The sequence below is a fragment of the Lacerta agilis genome, chromosome 13 (assembly GCF_009819535.1).
Source record: "Lacerta agilis isolate rLacAgi1 chromosome 13, rLacAgi1.pri, whole genome shotgun sequence".
Classification (NCBI taxonomy): Eukaryota; Metazoa; Chordata; class Lepidosauria; order Squamata; family Lacertidae; genus Lacerta; species Lacerta agilis.
Genome location: NC_046324.1, coordinates 25,508,281 through 25,528,347, shown reverse-complemented (window position 1 = coordinate 25,528,347; position 20,067 = coordinate 25,508,281).

The following is a 20,067-nucleotide window of genomic DNA, read 5'->3' as shown; positions in this document are numbered from 1 at the left end:
CACAATGCCAAGAGTTGTGTGGCAGATAATGCTTCCTCCTCCTTGGAGGGTCTGAAAGGGAAATCTGCGTTTTGCAGGTTCAATGCGTTTTGTAGCTGCTGTAGGGAGGGAATGCAGGAACACCCCAAACTCGCCCCCCTCTGGAGTCAGCTGCAGAGCAGAGGCCTCCTGCTTGGAGCCAAGCCTAGTCCTGTTGGGTTCTCCCAGCTGGCACCACACACTTCAGACTTGCTAATTGATTCTGCTGCCGTAAAGAGCCTCTGCCTCTCCATTGATTGGCCTGGGGGGGGGGGGAGATCTGACTTTCAAGGCCAAGCAATAAAAGGAATAATAGAGCAGTTAATATTTATTCCGGCAATAAACATGGAAATACCATACCGAATCCCCCTTTGCCCTCCTGGGCTGGACTGCGAAGGCAGAAGATAATAAATGGTGACATGCTGCATGCTGGCTGTGCCTTGGCAGGCTCTAAAGAAGACCCTTCCATTTGTCATGCCATGTCCAGTCAAGAGCCCACCCTCCTACATTTCTCCAATGAAAATAGAGACATCCTATTCATTACTACTAGTAGTAGTAGTAGTAGTTGCCCCAGTCACTCTAAATGGCTTCAGTAAATGCCCCAGTCACTCTAAATGGCAACACACACACGCACACGCACACACACTACATTTTAAAACTCTTTACAGGGCTGCCTTTGAATGTCTTCTAAAGGTTGTAGAATTACTTCTCTGTGGCTCAGGGGTCACGTAACTGCATACCCTCAAATGAAAATAGGGGCATCCTAAAGAAAAGCAGGACATTCCAGGATCAAATCAGGAACTGGTACAGGTTCTGTAAATTCAGGACTGTCTCTGGAAAATAGGGACACTTGGAACTCAGCTACATTAGTTTTTTTTTAAAAAAAAGGTTAAAATGCGTTATAACACTGTGACTCCAGATGGCTCTGTGGAATTCCGTCTTTCGGCAATGTGATTTCCCATTATGAAGTTTACAACACATTTTCCTGAAGCGTTTTTTTTGATAATTCTAGATCCAGCCTTGGAGGGTGTGAGCACCATCCTACTAACAGCAGTCTGCCAACTGGACATTGTAATAGCTTTTGCCTGTGGTTTATTTTCAGAGGCTGGCTATTATCCTACCTGAGAAACATGAACACCACCACACATTCAGGGCCACTGTTTTGCACATGTCAGCTCTGGGCCAGGGACACAGATAAGAGCATAAGAACCTGCTGGCCCATCTAGTCCTCACAGTGGCCAACCAGATACCTGTAGGAAACCCGGAAGCAGGACCCAAACACAAGAGCACCCTCCCCTCCTGTGGCTGAATATTTGAAGCTTCCAGACAGATATAAGAAAGTCATTTTCATGCAGCACATCAAACTATGGAACTCTCTCCTGCAGGAGGCAGTGATGGGCACCAATCTAGATGACTTTAAAAGAGGATTGCACAAATTCGTGGAAGAGAGGGCTTTGAAGGCTACTAGCCAGGGTGACTATGTTTTGCCTCCATGGTCACAGATCCTGCTTGCTGGCTTCCCACTGGGGCACCTGGTTGGCCACTGTGAGAACAGGGTGCTAGACTAGATGGGCCATTGGCCTGATCCAGCAGGCTGTTCTTATGTACTTATGGCCATCGCTATACTGTCTCTTTGTCTCTCCAACTGATAAAACTTTTTATGATCATCACACATCACTCAGGCTCCATCCAATGAAGCTGACCCCTGGCACCCTCCAAAATGACTACAACTCCCATCAGCCCCTGCCAGCACAGCCATGTTCCCATCCGACCCAGCATTCCACAGTTGTGTTGACAAGGGCTGATGGGAGTCGTAGTCTGAAGCACCGGAGGGTACCAGGCTGGGGGGAGACTGACTTAATTCAAATGAGCAGAGAAGCGCAGTGATGAAGGGCCGGATTGATCTTCAGCGAAATATTATGATGTTCCTTTCAAACAGCATGGCTAATCGTGTAATAACCGGAGACAGTGGAAGGTCCCAGCTCACCAGCATCAGACAGGAGCTTTTAAGTGGCCTGCATTTATTCAACACCGTCATTCGCAATTTGACAGGGATCTTTGGCAAGGAAGCAAAACTTAAGTCAAGGAGACAGATAATCGATCCCTGGTGTTCTAAGATGTACCGGCCAACCAGCCAACTTGCCCTGTGTTCATGGTCCAAGAGAGGCGGATGGCTTTTTGAAGTGAAGCCCCAATAAAAAATTATTGATGCTCTCAGCCCTGGGAAATATATTTTGGTCCCATTGCTGTTGAATCTGTACACTGGGCAGCCACTTGATAGTATGTTCGGACTGGAGAAGGGAGGACTGAGAGGTGATATGATAGCCATCATCAAATATCTGGATAATTGTCACATGGAAGATGGAGCAAGCTTGTTTTCTGCTGCTCTAGAGGGCCTGATCCAAACCAATGGATTCAAATTACAGGAAAGAAGATTCCAACTAGACAGGAAAATAAAATCATCCTCATCCTGACCACCATCATCAATCCTGGCCTTTTCCCTATACACATTGTCCATGTTTACTCACAAGGAATCAGCAAGGCTGGTCAGATTCTTAGAAGATCCCTTCTTGGAGCCCCAATGGTGGAAAGGGGGCTGGATCCCCTGGTTTTGGGAGGGAAACAAGCTGCAAAAAGCAGTCCAGCTTCTTATCTAAAACTCTCCCCAGCTTGGCTTCATGGGTGTGTGTGTGTGACCCCTGGATCTTTCTGACCAGGTTCCGCAAGTTCCTCAGTTAGACATTTGAAGCAGTGGTGTACGGAGCCGCTTTGCCGCCTGGAGCGGCAAAAACGGGGCACCCCCCCCTGGGGGCAGGGGGGCATTCCGTAGCATTGTGCATCGTGAAGTCACAACGCATGCATGCTACAGAGCGCAGTCCGTCCGTGCTGCCGTTCGGACAGGCTGCGGCATCCCGTCCATGCGCCTGCTTGCGCCCGGCAGCCTTACGAGTTGCCGTGCAAACAGCCGCCGCACGGAAGGGGTGCCGGGCGGTATGGGAATCGCGGGGGGGGGTGGCACCGAGCGTCACCCCCTCCAGAGTGGAACACGGGGCGCTCCGCCCCCAACGCCCCCTCCTTGCTCCGCCCCTGATTTGAAGTACAGTGGAACCTCTGTTTTCGAGAATCTCGGAAGCTGAATGATTCAGAACCTGAATGCCAAAAACCGGGAAGTAATTGCTTCTGTTTTCGAACGTGCCTCAGAAGTTGAACGGCTTCCAAGGCACGTTTCTCAGTTTTCCCCATTGAACTTGCTGACAGCCCATTGCGCCTCAATTGTCGAACATTTCGGAAGTTGAATGGTCTTCCGGAACAGATTACGTTTGACAACCGAGGTTCCACTGTACCCATTATGCATATGAGAAGGACTGGCAGGAGATACCTGACAACCTCGCTTTGCCTCCACTCTATTAAAAAAAAAGTAATTAATTTTTGGAAAAATGGTATACTGTACAAGATTCTGCAAAATACAGCGCTGTCATGCTGGATATGGTGACAGTATGCATAGTGCATAAGCAATTATAGATCCCTGTTGAACACAGAAGGTTGCCCTAGAGTGTTGGCAAACACTGAAGTTTCAATATGGAAAGTGCAAGATCACTTGGGTCAGGAGAACAGCCTCACAATGATCCAAGAAAAAAGGTGCCACTGTCTTCTTTTGACTCCGACCCAGACTTCCTTCCCCTTCCAAAGCACCAGAATAACGAAGGTATGCAAAGGCTAGACATCCTTTTTGCTTCATTCAAACTTGCCAGCTTAAACCAATGCCTTCTAAGCATAAATACAAGAATATGCTGAACAGAAGGATGTGCCAAAAAAGCAAATAACAAATTTTTGCTTCAAAAGTTAAAGACATTTCATATATATATATATATTATATATATATATATATATATATATATGGAAAATAGCTCGTTCAAACTGTTGGATAGGCTAATTGAAAGCTAATATAGCCTCTAAATTGAATTTCAAATGAATTTTACATCCATAGTTCATTTTGCTAATTTCATTCCCTGCAACCTGTAATTTGGTGACAGTGACTGATCACTTGAGTGAATAATCTATGTAGCAGGACCACTTAGTAATAGAATATGTCATGTGAGATCACACTGGTAATGAATATGGTTTATTGAGAAATTCATTATGTATTTAAGTTTCAGACGAACAAAGGAATAGCTTTGGCTGGGCTGCAGCAGCTCACAGACAATAGGGACAGGAGGGTTTCTGCCATCGTGCTGCCTTTTTAACAAGGGTGTTTCAGCTGCTGCCTCAGCCTGCATTGTATTTCTGTCTTGCTGTACTGGTGTCCTGTCCTCACTGGGTCCTAGATTACATGGGACTTTCCAGATAAAGAAAGCTCAGAGCCAGGGACTGGTGGTGGGGCAATGATGAGTGGTCAGAGGGAGAAGAGGGAGAAGCCGAGGGGGAGGACGTGCTGGAAGCTGAAGAGGTAACAGGGTTTAGTGAGCAGGAAGAGTCTGTGGCAGAGAGACGGCCAGAATCAGAGACAGAAGCAGCGGCTGGAGAAGAGGGGTGCCAAGAGGCAGAGATGAGGCAGGTTGCTGAAGAAGCCAGGGGTCTCCTGCTGCGACCAATTCCCTTCCCTCCTGGTCTCCCAGCACCCACAGAGGTATGAAAAGGGCAGAGCAGAGACAGACAAGGTGGCGGAGTCTCAGGTTTCTAGGGAAGGAACCAGGGAGGAGGAGACTTGGAAAGTGGTGAGGGGACCTTCAGTCCTTGCAACTGCTTCATTGGGGGCAAGATGTACTGAGAAGAGTTGCTGGGATCACTAGGCCTGTTTTGGTTTCTTTGAGTAAAAGTTAGCTTCACTGACAGAGAGAGCTGCCTTGCACTGAGTCAGACCATTGGTCCATCAAGCTCAGTATTGTCCACACTGACTGGCAGCAACTCTCCAATGTTGCCAGTAGGGATTCTCTCCTAGCCCTACCCAGAGATGTTTAGGGAAGTTTTTAATGTTTGGTCTTTTATTGTGTTTTGAGTATTCTGTTGGGAGCTGCCCAGAGTGGCTGGGGAAACCCAGCCAGATGGGCAGGGTATAAATGATGAGATGATGATGATGATGATGATGATGATGATGCAGGTTGAACCTGGGGCCTTCTGCATGCAAGGAAGATGCTCTGATATGGGCCTTCCTGCTTGTTTCATTTGGACACCTTGAAATCTTTTGCAGAATTTCATACTGGCATTTAAAGCGGTCTCCATAGCCTCCTTTTATAGATCCCTCTTTGGAATAATTGGCTGAAGCAGGGGGCAGGTTAGGGGTGGGCAGAGGAAGAGAGAGACGTAGCTAGCTGCACATCCAGGAATGAGTTGGCAGAAGGACAAACCCAATTTGATTGCAATAAAATTTTCATGCAAGGAAGCTTTGCACTTTGCCACCAGCCCACAATTAGCCGTTGCTACGTTACAGGCAGACTGACAAAACGAAGCAAATCAACCGGGGGCTGCCTCGTTGGGAGACAGATCTCTGCTCCCCCTAGCCTGGGGTGGGCAACCTTTTCTTTCTATCAAGTAGGGTAGCTTCCCAAGGCCACCCAGGAAGCTTTGCTGCTGAGTAAGGATTTGAACCCAGGCCCTTCCAATTCAACCCAGCGTACCTACTTGACCACACAGGCTCACAGTACTTGGGAACAAAGCTGCAATTGATGGGAGGGGGGAAGTTGGCACAGAGGGCTGCACGAGGTAAACAGAACTTTGCACCTTTCTGCCAAGAGCTGTCTTCTCTAATTTCTGGTTTACTGTCCTAATAGCAAGATTGATATGAAATCCAAGGACAGCCTGTTGCTTCTCTGATGCTTGAAAAGGGGGTTGCAGATATCATTGGGAAGATAACTGTTTGTTTGTTTAATTTATGAATCACTGCCTATAAAGCACAACCTGAAGTGATTTAAGAATCAGAAAACAAAAACAATAAAATAATATTTAAGGGCAATTTCAAGTCCAGTACAGACTGGGATGAAAATGATAATAATATCCAGTTAAAGGGCTTGTTTTGAAAAGGAAGTTACTGTAGTTACCGTATTTTTCTGGGTATAAGTCTAGGGTTTTTCGCTAAAAAAATGTCAAAAATTAGGGGGCATCTTATACACGGATACATCTCCCCCCATTTTCTTAAATCTGAGTTCCCAAAAATAGGGGGGGTCTTAAACATGGGGCGTCTTATAGACGGGGGGAAATGGTATATGTATTTACATGAAAAACAATAAAAATTATTGGGGAGATAGCAGCTGCAAACAGACTGTCCAGGCTTGCTCCAGCTGTTGTCTCTATAGCCACAGCAAGCGCCGTAACTCTCCAACGATTTGACTTCACCCCCAAAGGCGTATTCCCGCATTGACTCCCAGGACAGGTGGATGCCAACAGCAAAACGACGTTTCAAAAACAGGGCACATAAATAAAATGAAGAAAGTCGAACCTACAAAAGCCAGAAAAAATTAGCTTCTCTGGTCAAAGGACTGCATATAAAGACTGTCACTCTGCAGCAGAGCAACATTGATTTCCTGTTGTGTGATGGACAATCTGAAGGCATGCCTAGAGCCAGCCAGGCCCTCATTGGTTCCTAAATGCACCTGGTGCAGCTGGGAGGATGAACTGCAGCCCCATCTTTCCGGCCACTGAAAGGGTTCTGCTGCTGGACAGGACCGATCAAGTCGTAAGCTTCTTCCTCCTGCAAACTGAGCTGCCTTGGGGGTGCTGGGCGGAAGATGCTTGAGTGCCTGGTTTGAGTCCCACAGTGCTGCCACCACCTTCCACTCTGCTGTGATCAAATGCAGAGCTCTCCACCGCCAGCACCGTTACATGAAAGTAGAAGCGACACCTGTCAGGAGACCCTCAACCCATCTCCCCATGTTGTACCTCATTGGCTGAAGGCCAGATGCAGGCCCACCCAACTCCAGTCGGGAAAAAGGCAGGCAGTTGTAATCCAAAAGAGCTGGAGGCAGTGGCATAGCGTGGGTTGCCAGTGTCCGGGGCTGTGCGGAGGGGTGGATGGGGAGCGGGAAATGGATGGAGTATGCATGTACATTCAACTGCCTAATGGCGTATGTGTCACTTAGGAGATTGCGGCCACAGAGATGAGAACAGAAGAGTCATTCCGCTGTCTGGAGAGGTCACTTCCTGATTTGCATGGCAAAGCTGTTTTCAATGGAGCCCAGCGACAGAAGCGTGCAGCTGTATGTAGGCCGCACCAGTGTCGGAATTTTGCACCCCCTAACAATTTTGGAGCCGCCCCCTGGCACCTCCCCCCTGCTACAACACTGGATGGAGGGCAGCAGGTTGGGGAAGGTTTGGGGAAATGTGTTCCACCTGCATCTACAGTTAGGAAGTGGCTTTGAGTATTGCATCTGCAGCAGATCTGGCTGCTTGGAATTCCACCCCCAAGCCGCCCACGCCGAGCTCTGAAATTTGCGGGGAATCATGGTCAGCAAAGACATAAATGTTTCATGTTGTTTGTAATTTCTCTGACACATAAAGAGAAGCGTAATTATGGACTCCCACGCACTCTGCACACTGACGGAGATGAGCGGCTCTGGCTTCCCCCTCCCGCTGCAGCCCCCACTCCCTGTCACACATTTGAACCCCTATTATCTTCCCACGAATTATGTCTAGCAAAAAAAAAAAAAACCCAGCTGCCTGGAATATTTGTTCTCTAGGCTCCTGCAAAGGGACTTTCCAAGCAACGACTGCGGAGTTCCTACTCGGCTCTCATGCAAGAGGATCCAGGTGGTTCCAGGTTGGTCAGTACCTTGAGACCTACAGAGGCCAACAAGGTGAATCCAGGAATCCCCAGGGGAGGGTGTGGGCTGTGCACCAGTGCTATAATGTAACAAAAGCAGGGCAAAACAAAAAATTTGGAAAACTTGTGGTAGGAAAAGGGATTTCCGCAGGAGGTGATGGGATGTGCACTGGCTGGATGCGAAGGAGTGGGCCTGCCCCAAAACATTTGCAGGCACAAGCAGTATTGGAAGTGGGATTGTGGATAACTGTGCCTGGTGCTGTCATGAGCACCAATAATCATGGTGTCAGGAATGAGCCAGCTCCAAGCGAAAATTTGCAGCCAACGGCAGAAAGCAGCCAGGAACAGAAAGGCTTAGATATTAGTCAGACAGGGGAGAGCCGGCAGCTGCAGAATTTGGCTCTTCCTGACCTTGACGCACAAGCTGATAAGGCAGTAATTGAGAGCAAGCTAGAACACAGCCAAAGCTCACCGGAAGCACAAGCATGAGCGAATAGACTCAGAGACAGCTCAGAACAGGAAGAGGTTGGAGCTGATCCAATAAGTTCACACAGTCAGCGAATGGGAGGGTTGTTGGGAAGCAAAACAAGAGACGTAAGGTGTGAAAGTTCAACATATTCTGTAGACACCGGAAGGAATCTTCAGAAGGGTCATCTTGAGTAATGATGCCGGAGGCTTTGTTAGAGCCGTCTGGAGCTATCTGTTTGTTTTTGCAATAAATCCTCCTCTTTAATTACCTATGCTTATTGTGTTATCAAGCTGGGAACCTGGACTCCTGACACATGGATGCAGAATAAAAGAATGTCTGGAGGGTCTTTTAGGAATTGTAAAATTGTAGCATTGGAAGGGACTTCAAGGGTCATCAAGTCCATCCCCAGCAATGCAGGAATCAAAGTGAAAGAATCCCTGGCAGATGGTCATCCAAACTCTGCTGAAAAACGAACAGTGAAGGAGAGTCCACCACCTTCCCTGATCGTCCTTTTGACTGTTCTTACTGCCAGGAAGTTCTTCCTAATGTTTAGTTGGACTCTCCCTTCTTGTCATTTGAACCCACCAATTTGGGTCTTCCCCTCTGGAGCAGCAGAAAACAAGCTTGCTCCATCTTCCATGTGAGGTCCTTTCAGATATTGGAGGGTGGCTCTCGTATCACCTCTCAGCCTTCTCTTCTTCAGGCTAAACATTCCTACCCACCCCCTCCTCCTGTTCCTCATAAAGCTCGGTTTCAGGCCTGTCTTTTGTCAACCTAGTGCCCGCCAGATGTTTTGGCCTACCACTCCCATCAGCCCCAGGTAGGTCTGTTAATGGTGGGTGGGGCTGATGTGGAGCCCCAGGTTAGGGCAGGTCAGAGTAGGGGGTGAACTAATAGCCGATGTTCTGTGCAGCTTTCTGTGCACCGTTTGATAACTCTCTTCTCTGGAATTGGTGAAAAGCAGAGAATAATGGAATTACCTGACAAAGTCAATGCTTTCTGACAGGCTCAATTAAATAGCCTGTATTATGTCTCTATCTCACAGTTAATGGAGCGGGCAAAGAAAGTACATTAGCCAAAGGGGAAGAAAAATTGACATTTGACTTTGGGCGCCAGGGATCTCCGTTGCCTCCGCTCGTCGCTTTCCTCTGAGATCTCTCGATCCCTTCATTAGTTAGTTCTTTCTCAGATGTGGTCCAAACTGAGTCCTCTGCCCATCCATATCCTGCTTATGCACAATTCTGATGTGAAACTGATATTGGAGTCCCATAACCAATGCATTATTTGGCGCTTTGGGTTGATTGTCTAGGTTCAAGCGCAAAATAATAATAATAATAATAATAATAATAATAATATAATAATAATAATCCCCAGAAACTATTATTGGTCTATGCTGAAAAGATATAAATTCCCTTTTGCAATTTAGAAATCTGACTGTGTCATTGCTTGGGCTCAAAGCCTGATTCCTGGGGATGGGCTTGGCAGCTCAGAATGAAGCCGTCCTTCAAGAGCGGCTATTATTAGCCTGACTGTTTTGATTTATCAATAAAATATGATGCGGAGAGCACTGGGGCTTTGGAGCAGAGCTGCGCCACCCGCAACATGCATTTCTTATGGGGCCATTGTGTCACTTCTCAGATAATTGAAGCCATTCATGCGTCATAATGCTGCACACAGTGCTCCCTAATGATGCGGAAGAGGGAGCCTAAATGCATCTCCCCCACAGATGATCTGCAGAGAGTGCACTGGCACAAAGCCTCTGGGACGCTGGCAGAGCCCAGGGAAACCACCCAAAAATCCAACACCTGAAGCCAGTCTGGATGGGTGTCCCAAAGAGGAAGGGGAGACCTTCCGTCAAGTCTAAGGCATTCACAGTCCCTTCAGTCTTTATGGCTTCCTTACATTGTAAAAGAGGCCTGGACAGGCAGAGAAAATGGGGAGGGGGGTCCAAAACCTGGGGTCTTTTCTCAGAGTAGCCAACCGGAAGCCTGCAAGCTGGAAATGAGTGCATGACAGGCTTCTGCTCACCTGAAGTTCCTGGCAACTGGTATTCAGGAGCATCACTGCCTCCAGCTGTGAAGGCAGAACATATCTATCATGGCTAGAAGCCACCAATAGCCCCATCCTTTAAAGCCCTAAACGGCCTTGGCCCAGTATACCTGAAGGAGTGTCTCCACCCCCATCATTCAGCCCGGACACTGAGGTCCAGCTCCGAGGGCCTTCTGGTGGTTCCCTCCCTGCAAGAAGCGAGGTAACAGGGAACCAGGCAGAGGGCCTTCTCGGTAGTGGTGCCCGCCCTGTGGAACGCCCTCCCACCAGATGCCAAGGAAATAAACAATCTGACTTTTAGAAGACATCTGAAGGCAGCCCTGTTTAGGGAAGTTTTTAATGTCTGATGTTTTATTGCTTTATTATTAATAATATTCTGTTGGGAGCTGTCCAGAGTGGCTGGGGGCCAGAGTGCTGGGAAAGTCAGCCAGATGGGTGGGGTATTAAAAAAAACAAATTATTATTGATATTATTATCCTCCATAAATTTTCCAAATTCTCTTTTAAAGCCATCCAAGTTGGTGATCATCACTGGGGTGGACAGGGGTGGGGAGTTCCACAGATGTGCTGCATGTCCTTTATTTGATCTGCCCCCAGTTTTCCAGTGTTCAGCTTCACTGGAAGTCCATGAGTTCTAGGAGTTAGGAGAAAGGGAGAAAAACTTTTCTCTCTCCACTTTTTTTTTTTTTTTAACACCATGCAGTTTTTGTTACAGTTCTATCATGTCGCCTCTTCGTCCCCTTTTCTCTAAATTACAAATATCCTCCCCCCAAATAGTTGCTGGTGGTGCAAGTGGAGAGGCACCAAAGGCTGGCTGCTGGAGGCCCTGGTTTGATCCTGCTCCCTTGGCACCTTACAGGAAACGAGAACAATGCCAACATCCTGAGTCGGGTGCCGTCGACCGAAACTGCACGGCTACGTGATTCCAGGCAAAAAATTTAAAGCCAAGACTTCGGAGTAATGTTAAAGGCGGCCCAGTTAAAACTATTGGCCTTTGCCTTCCTTGTCCATTAGCTGGCTCTCTGGAGAGTTCCAGCTGCTGTTTTGCTGCGCTGCTCTGCCAAGGTTAATGGGGAAGAGGTGTGCTAAATGGGATTGCAGCAGCAATGGGTCACCGTCCAGGCATGCTTGGAAATCGCGATGCGGAAAGTAGAGACAATCGTCTTTCGTTGTTGTTTTTTTAGAGTCAAAAGTGGTAAGATGAACGAAGGCATCCATGTCCATTCTGCAAGTTTTACAGGCCTTTGAAGCCTTACAGAATCCTGCTGGACCTGTTTGCTTAGTCTACCCACATCTAAGCAGAAGGATCCCTCTTTCAAAGGACCCTCAACTCTCTGAAAGTAACCACAGACCATTTGTCTCCAGGCAAAGTCTTTTTTTGGCATGTGATATGGATTTCTCATTCCTTTCTACACACACCCACACCTCAGCCTTAAGAGCATCTGGATGCACCAGCTGTGCTGTCTGGGGCTAATGGGAGTTTCAGGTGCCCAGTTGTCTCTGCCAGCTGAGTCCAACACATAAAGCCTCTCACCAAGGGACTCCCTCCAGCCCGTGAAAGCTTCTGACACGAGAAGTGCGGTTCCTCTCTCCTAAGCTACAGATGAAGACGTTGTTTGTGCCCTTCATTCCCAGTTCCATTTGGAGGGGGACACTTTCTCAAGGGAAAAAAACTTCGTAAATGAAAGGGAAGGGTCACAGCTCAGTGGCTGAGCATCTGCTTTGCATGCGGGAGGCGCCAGGTTCAACCCCTGGCAGCATCTCCAGGTAGGACTCCTTGGCTGAAATCAGTGTTGAGCTAGATTTGACACAGTGGTTAGAGTGTCAGGCGGGGACCTGGGAAAGACCAGGGTTCAAATCCCCGCTCGGCCAGGAAGCTGGCTCTGGGGGATCTTGGGTCAGTCGCTGCCTGTCACCCAAACCTACCTCACAGGGTTGTTGTGGGGATTAAATGAGTTGGGGGAGAACCATGTACCCTATGCTCCTTGGAGGAAAGAAGAAGGTGGAATCTAAATGCGAAATTAGAAATAGATGGGCAAGTGCTTTGACTTGGTATAAGGCCGCCTTCTGTATTCTTAAATAAAGCAGGGCAGCTGGAATGCACTTTTGTCTGAACACTTTCCTCCAAAAAAAAGAGCTATGGCACAATGCTCTTTTGCAGGCCCTCTCTGGAGCATGCTCAGAAGGCTGGCAGAGCAGGGAGGTGAGCCCACACCCTGCTGCTCTGCCTGGCTGCTGCCTGGCCTTGCATTGCATCTGCGGCCCCTTTGGAGGCCGGCAGATCAATTAGCATCAATTATGCATCAGCCACTTAGCTCACTGCCTTTATCTGCCCCCAGCTGTGTCTGTGGAGCGACAACTCACGTCTTCCTCACATCACAACAGCCTGTCAGGGAGTGCCTCCTGGCCCACTGGCAAAATATGACTGATGGATGGAGACAGATCCCACCCCCCACTGCTTCCTCCTGGAGATTTGGAATTTTTAAAGAAGTTTATGCACACCATAAATACTCAGGGCTGGGTATGTAAACAGTTAATTATGCCTATAGCATGGTGTACAATGCTGTGACAAAGACCAGGGGCAATGAGCTGGACAGCCCCAGTTGAAATCTCAGCTCAACTTTAGGCAAGTAGGAACAAAGGAAAGTGCTTTATCCCGGTCCATTTGGCTCAGTCTCGTCTACACTGACTGGCAGTGGCTCTCCAGGGATTCAGGCAGGAGTATCTCCTGGCGGCCTTACCTGGAGAGGCTGTGGGTTGAACCTGGGACCTCTGTATGCACATATTTCACCACTAAGCTTCTGTTAGGACTGGAGAGCAAATGTTATGGTGCCTCCATGCTCTTGTTATTTTGCAGGATTCAAGTGTGTATCATGGAATTTAGGTTTGTGCAATTACAGATGAAAACGCTCTGTCAGCCTAGTGAAAATCCAAATAAGGGAGCGACATTGATTACATCAGGAATCTCCAGATTCAGGGAAGCGGGTGTAGCAGAATGCCGCATGGACGAGGGGGAATTAAAGGGGGGGGGAACAAAGGCTTCATAACCTACAACAAGCTGAGATATGGATAGGCCCAGAGCCGCTTTTAAAAAGAGTCCGTCTTGTTGTGGTTTGGAAAGAGATAGTGAAATGAATTGTAAACTGTGGGAAGAACAAACTGCTAGCAGGAAGTTGTAAGAACACCCACAAGCAAAGCAGGATGAAGGTTGGGTGAATGATTGTTGTCTTGCAAACAAATCAAAACAAATGCTCAGTGAATACCAGACATGGGGACCCACTAGATGTTCTGTTCATTGTGCATTCATGATTATTTGTGTTCATGAATTGTGAAATTGGAACGTTTATACGCTTCCAATACTGTTTGTGCCTGAAAAGTGTCTCTGCTTCCATTCAGGGCTCATTCACATTTCCGCTTGTCCCACGGTTTCTAGGCACAGGTTCGAGCGGTTTCCCCCTTGCCCCACTCCTTTCCCTGCTCCTTAGCTTTGATCGGAGCAAATGGCAATTGGATTTTATCCAGATTGATGTTTGATCTGATTTAGCACTAAAGAGCGGGTTTTCCACTTAAGTGACCTTTTTTAAAAAAAGTATTTTTATTCGATTTTGTAGGCAACATATAAAGGTAATACAATAAAAACAAAACAACAGCAGCATTAACTCAGCAAGTGGGAAAGTTAAATTGCATTGTGACTCCATGAACCTAGCTGCTAGGTAGGAGAACAATAGTAGGTAGGAGAGGCAGAGTATGTGAGCTGAGCTGGAAGCAGGCTGGAAGCTGGATACACAAGAGACATGCTTGCTTTGTGCTGGATCCAAAGCTGCAGCTAAAGGAGAAGCAAGATCTGTGGGGTGTTAACACTGGGAGCCCCTCCATCTTATGCTCAGGTTGTATATATGTGTAAATAAAACTGCTTTTATATGCATTATAACACTGCAACAGCAGATGGCGCTGTGGAGTCCCGTCTTTCGCCAACGTGATTTCCCACTTTGAAGTTTGCAATGCGTTTTTCCCGAAACACTTTTTTGATGTGTCTAGATCCAGCCCATATATCCTAAAGACACCACAGTCTCCGCTGACCTTCATTCCAAGGAAACAGAACCCTGAGTAAGAGTCTGGAACCCCTGGAGTCTCCTACCACTTGGCCATTGGTGTGGCATGTAACACTATTTTGTGTGGCAAGGAAAAGGCCTCTTATTGCTGCTTCCCATCTTGCTGCTGCTGCTGCTGTGAGGGTGTTGAGCGGAAGGACTTTTTAATTCTTCTGGAAATGAAAGGGACAGACAAATCCATGCACATGGAATCCCATCACACACACACACACACACACACACACACACACACACCCCTTTGCCAATTACTGTACCGTCCCAGGAACAGAGCAGGGCTCCCCTGTGAGCAAGAATGGGAAGCAATTGAACAAGACGGATGCGTCACTGGAGCCAGATGTACGTGGAGAGCCTTAAGAAATGCCAGCCCGTTTCAAGCATCAGGTTTTCGCCCTACTTTATCTGCCCGCACACAGCCCAGGAAAACAGGTAGGATCGTTGCAGGCAGAAACAAATGCATCCACCGTGGCCCCAGATGTGTCCTGGGGAGAGTAGCGAGATGGGCTCCTCTGCCCATGACCATCACCAGGTCGAAAAGCATTTGGTAGCTAGGTTTCCTGAAGTTACTTGTTCACACATGAATGTACACCCCTCGGTTTCATCTCTCAGTGACCGACTGCTGAACATTTTGGGTGCCAGGTGAAAACATTTCTTTTCAGCCAAGCCTTTGGTCTTTAACTTGGAGTTTTAAATCTTGCAGCCTCCTTTAGGATGGGCAGGGAGTGTATATGAATGTTGTTGTTTTTTTTAGCTTTTATTTTGTTTTAGTTTTGTACTGGTTTTAATTTTTGCATTGCATTGTAAGTCATTTGAGTTTACTTTTCATTTTTCTAAAAAACAAAACGATGATGATGATGATAACGGAAGAACAGGCAGTGTGATGAATGTAATGTATTAATGTCAATAACTTAAAAAAAAGATACCAATTAATAAAAACTGCTGAAAGATTCAGGACAGACAAAAGGAAGTACTTCTTCGTGCAGTGCATAGTTAAACTATGGAACTCACTGCCACAGGAAGCAGTGATGACCACCAACCTAGATGACTTTAAAAGATTACTGGACATATGTGTGAAGGAGAGGGCTGTCATTGGCTGCTAGCCATAATGGGTACGGTATGTTCTCCCTCCACTGTTGGAGGTAGTTTGCCTCTAAACACCAGTTACTGAGGAGCACAAGAGGGGAGAGTGCCCTTGTGCTCAGGTCCTGCCTGCAGACTTCCCATTGGGGAATCTGGTTGGCCACTGAAAGAACAGGATGCTGAACTAAATGGGCCTTTCGACCAATCCAGCAGGGCTTTCCTTATGTTCTTAAAAAGCCCCCCCCCCCCGGTTGTCAGTAGATATTCCACCTTCGTTCTACTCCAAGGAGGCTCTGCCAAGCAGAGCCACTGTGAACCAACAAAGAGGATGTGCCCATTAGCAGAAGTCATGTATTCCTCAGTGTGGCAAATGGAGCATGATGCGCAGGTTCGGGTTGTACCGCATTCCCCCTTGCAGGCTTTCATTTTCAATTTATTTGATATACCTGTACACGTGTGTTATAAGAATTTTATGAGCCTGTGACCTGGATTCAGGAATTGAATAACAAGAGTGGCCAGGATGCCCAGGTAATCCAATCAAGCAACCTAGCGGACAAGAGAAATAAACAACGCACTCAGATTTCTGTTGTAGTCCGCCCCTCCTATGATGTATATGTATGATGTGGTCCTGGGATACACCCCTTCTGTGGTGTAGGTATGATGTTTCTGGGGGTGGTCTGGAGTTTGAGGGTGGGCAATTTAAAAAGTCTATATAAGGGCAGGCACACCTTTGTTCTGGGTCCCCCCCCCTCCTGTGTGTGTGTGTGGGAGCACCCTGTTGCAGCAGCTTTAATAACGATCAGGCTTACTAGCTGCTTTGCTTCTCAATATTCTCTGGCTGGCCTCTGTTATTTTCTCCTACCGATAGACACTATATGGGCTCTTGGGTACCCCATAAGGGAAAAGGAGCAGTTTTTCCTCATAACACATGCAACCCCCCCCCCCCTTAACTCGTGGCTGATTTTGCCATAAAATAAATGTCTCCTCTGAATGATTTTCTGCCCCCTCCCTGCAAACAGAGGAGTCAGCATATTGCACAGGCCCATCATAAAAACGGCATATAAATCTGCCGGGAAATGTGGTTTAGCAGGAGTATTTGTGTAGGGATGCAATCGGTCCCTTGTGGGCAATTGATAATAAAGAGAGAACCTCAGCCAGAGTAGAGAAGCCAGAGTCCCCGAGCCCCTGTTTTCTGTGCCCATGTTATTGAGCTGCTCTCCTGAATATGGTGAGTGGGTGCCTTCATTTTATTTTTATTTAATTCTTTTTTTAAAAAAAAGCAAAAAGCAAGCAAAGGCAAAGATGAGCCCAGCTCTCCTCCTCCACCCCTTTGCCCAGCCGCCCACTATTTTCTTTGCAATGAAAGGCAGCCTGCAGAGAAGTCTGCATGGAAACGGCGAGGTCTGGACCCTGTTTCTGGTCACGAATCTTTCATGTAAAATGTCTGTGGGTTTTGCGTTCTAATGCAAGCTTCCACTTTTCTCTCTCTCCCACAGCTAGCAGCCAGCAAGGCCACAGGTGAGGTAGGCTTTGCATACCACCCAACAGATTTCTGGACAGAAATGCAGATTTCTGTGATTTGAGCTTTATATACTTCCCCTTCCAGAAGAATCTCCAGCTATTTAGTTTCTGTGGCAACACATCACTTGTACCTGACCATCTCTTTGGTTATGCAAAGGGCCATTTTCCCAAACAAAGAGATTGTTAAGTTTGTCAAGGCCACTGAACCTCTTTTTACCACCAGAGTCGCAGGGTTCTTGGTGGGGGGTATTTAATCTAACACCAATTTAATTACATTACAAACAGCTGTCATGATAGAAGCGGGCAGAACACCCACCTGCCATCATCCTCTGTCTGGCTCTATCTATCAGATTCAGAATGAAATGTCTCAACAACAGTCGTTTTAAATTACAGTCGTACCTTGGATCCCAAACGCCAAGTTGGTACTTGGATCTTTTGGCTCCTGAACGCCGCAAACCCGGAAGTGAGTGTTCCGGTTTGTGAACGTTTTTGGAACCTGAACATCTGATGGGGCTTCCGTGGCTTCTGATTGGCTGCAGGAGCTTCCTGCAGCCAATCAGAAGCTGCACTTTGGTTTTGGGGAACAGGAACTGCCGGAACGGATTCCATTCGACTTCCATGGTTACGACTGGTACTTTCTTTTGATCCCAAGTGTTCAGAAAAATCTTTCTACAATTTACACTTTTAGTTAAGTATTTTCTTTATTTACTTGATGGGGGTGCCCCCCTGACTACTCCTTATGAGCCACAGAAACCAGCTGTTCTTGTGATTTTTCTGCCATGGTATATGAGGCCTCTGAACTAAGAAGGCAGGGCAGGATGGATCCCTTGGCCGGAAGAGATTGTGGTCAAGGTTGGCTAACTTGACCAAAAGCAGAGAAGCCCCCCGCTTTGTTCTGTGGTTCACAAAGGGAGATGTTGGTACTTCCTTGGAAAGCTTGGCACAGCTGGACAGAATCAGATTTGTGCTAGCAGCACCCATCAAAGTCCAGCCCTGGCAGCTGCTTGCAATGGGAATATGGGAAGAACAGGTAAAAGTGGCAGACAAGATGGACTGTCTGGCCTGGAATAAGGCACTTTTCTGCACCCCCTGCTTTTTTGGGAGTGGGGGGGAATCACAATCTGCTTCTGCAGAATAATTGCTTCTTATGCTGTGAAAGTAGCTGTGAAAATCCCTGGATTGTATGCTTTATATTAAGTGAGTGGTTGGAAGCGAAATCTCCTTCCAATTATTCATACATCTGCTGATAGAACTACTGTACATGAATTCTCTCTCAAGGAGGGATATTTTGGATGGTGAGGTGCTGGCTCCCTCTGGTGGAGAAGAAAATTAATGTTGGCAGAGGGAGGAAATGAGCTTAAATATGTTGGGGGCTAAAACACACCAACGTTTATACATTTTGAGCAGGTGGGAGGGGGCACAGGGAGGTAATAATTTAATTTCAAACAGGTCTTAAAGCCTCAGTTTTTCAAAAAGATCGTATTTTGAGGGGGGCTGATTGGTAAAATTTAATTATATATAATGCTGGTAATGTGCACTTTGAATACTTTAAATGTTTATTTTATTCTGGAATTCATGGATTTGTATTGTAAATGGTTGCTAACCGCTTTTGGAGGCATATGTGCTTTAAAAGTCTATTTAAATAGTATTTTGCATTTATATGGCACTTTCAAATGTTCAAAGCATTTCACATCCGGTGCCTTGCTGCCATCACTTGTTATCCATCTCTATTTTCCCTGTATTACAGAAAGGAAGGCCGAGGCTGCAGGGTGGGAGGGGTGGTTTGGCCCAGGCCACTTGGTGCTGTCACAGCTAAGAAAAGACTTGAACCAGGCACTTTCCTGATCTGCCTCCCAGTGTCTTACCCAGGATGTGGTGCCAGCACTGGGCAAATAGAAACAGATAAGCTGGAAACATGAAATTGTCTTTGAGTGGTAGTAGGGGAAATGTGGAGCTAACATGCCCAGAAAGCAGCTTGGGTGGTGGGGGCACCATTGCCACCCAAGCCCACACGAGACAGTGGCTTCAGGATTACACTCACTGAGCGAGAATCTCTTGTGTATTAACTTAAAATGAGGGCAGCTATGTCTTTCAAATACTGGTAGAGGAGGAGGAGGAGGAGGAAGAAGAAGAAAGGTTGTCCTGGACTCACCTCAAGACAGCTCCTGCTTTCCAGGCCTCAACAAACAGACATTGCCCTCTTCCTCCTCCTCCTCCTCTGGCATTTCTTTATTCCTTTTGCCAGTCCAAGCCTGCCTGGGATAGTAGGTAGCAGCTGTAATCATCACTTGTCCCTTGGAGGAGGAAGAGGAGAGCTTTCTGGAAGAAGGAGGGGGAATATTTTCTCATCCCAGAAAAGGATAGGAAATATGGAGCACGTGGCACCAAGCTGACGCAGCTCTTCTTGACTGCTCTACGGAAATGCAGCCTACTCCAGGAAAGCAGGGGGCAGGGGCTTCTCAAAATCTGCTTGAGAATTGGTAAAACGTGCTTGATGTGTTGCTGGCCCTGCATGCATCATAAAGCCGGATCACACAGATTTCGACACACACAGAGAGCAAGGCCTTAGAATGGCAATATTGGGGGGGGGGGGGTGCGCGCGCTCAAATGAGCCAGGCATGCATATGTGAGCTAGGAGTGTCTTCTGTGGCATTGCAAGGAATTCTGGGGCGGGTTGCGCTATGCAGCTGGCAAAAGCATCCCAAGCCAGCCAGTGGAGGAGGAATCCGATTGGGCGCCTGGGGCGGCATGCGTGCCCTGTGCCAGGAGTGGGGCCAGCTGCCCACGGGGGCACCGCGGGGCCTCCAAGGAGCCTGCCTGCCTCCTCCCACTCAGCCGCCAAACAGCTTAGGGGCAGGCAATGGGCAGGCCGTTTGGGGCAGCGCGGAGCCTGCAGATGCTCAAGCCACAGCGTCACTCCCAGGAGAGACACGTGGCTCGGGCGTACTGTGGTGAGTGCCGCCCACCATTTTGTCACCCCCTTCAGAGGGGACACCCAGGGCAGCCCGCACCTACCGCAAACCCCTTGCTACGCCCCTGGAGCCAGCACAACTGCTGTTCCTCACCCTT